This window comes from Perkinsus marinus (assembly GCF_000006405.1).
Source record: "Perkinsus marinus ATCC 50983 genomic scaffold scf_1104296955904, whole genome shotgun sequence".
In the NCBI taxonomy this organism is placed as follows: Eukaryota; Perkinsozoa; order Perkinsida; family Perkinsidae; genus Perkinsus; species Perkinsus marinus.
The window spans coordinates 1-1,135 of NW_003207662.1; the positions used below are offsets into that span (position 1 = coordinate 1).

The following is a 1,135-nucleotide window of genomic DNA, read 5'->3' on the forward strand; positions in this document are numbered from 1 at the left end:
GAACTCGATACGTCTTGTGCATATGCTACGAGGTGGCTTTGGATCAGCAGGATGCTGAATTGAAGCTGTTCGGCGCAGGCAGGACACGGTTGTGCTATCGATTGGTTAGGGGGGGGGTGAACTCGAGATCCAATGGATACGGTTCAAGTGGGTTCGAACCCCACAGCACTCATTGCCGATTGTTTATAGTTACCTTCATTGTGACTCTAACATCTACATTGATCGATACCAATCGGAGGATAGGCCAGTGCAACCGAATTAGTCGATCCTCCGAAGTCCAAGCAGGCAGAATACACAATGATACTATCGAGTGTTTGTCCGAGTGGTTAAGGAAGTGTACTTGAAATTCAGCGGACACGGTCCGCGTAGGTTCGAAGCTCACAGCATTCACTGAGTGAGCCGATTGTTGATGTTCAAGTTGGCACTCATGCAGATTCGATACAACTGGAAAAGTCCGTTACTTGACAAGGGGCGACCGGTACCCCGAGCTTTCACAGGTCTTTTCCAGCTGCCCTTAACCAACCACAATAGCCTCATCAGAGATCGATCATGATAATGCCTTCATCCTTCCCTACGTGAACAACTCAAGAGAGCTGCTACCAGAGACGATCTATGCGAGGTGAATGATGCTTGATACCAACAATAGGACAACAATGGTAATCTACAGGGCTGGAAAGCGAGGCGTGTCAGGAACTCCCTATCACCACCGATCCTCCACAACTGCTCTGAGACTCGCTGCTCGAAGAGCCTAACACAATACGCATCGACAAGTTCTCTCGAACCCATACCCTAAAGAGAGCTCAGAGCAAAACAACCATAGCGAGGCAAACTATCTGTCCCTACTACCTTCCTCGCGATGGCCGTGCTTGAGCTTGTACATCTCCCGTTGTTTCCGTTTGTACAACTCTAGTAGCCCCTCAACGTCGGACTCCCCACCAGCCTCTTTCCGCCGCCTTCTAGGCTTACGCCCTTCCCTAATGATCCTTTTTATTTGCTGGTATTGTCTATACTCCGTATAGAGGGCGAACAACACATACCCCCCAAAGAGGTAGGCTAGCCACGACGTACCGCTCTGGCTACTCCCTGATGACGATTTGCCCTCCCATGCACGCTCAAGTTCCCGACTCTCCCGAGC

The 1,135-nt window shown here is 50.4% G+C and overlaps 1 non-coding gene across 1 annotated transcript; it reads left to right on the plus strand.

The window, feature by feature from the left end:
- Positions 1-308: 308 nt before the first annotated feature.
- Pmar_PMAR019306 lies at positions 309-390 on the plus strand. Its single transcript has one exon. It is a non-coding gene; the product is annotated as a tRNA-Ser (tRNA).
- Positions 391-1,135: the final 745 nt, after the last annotated feature.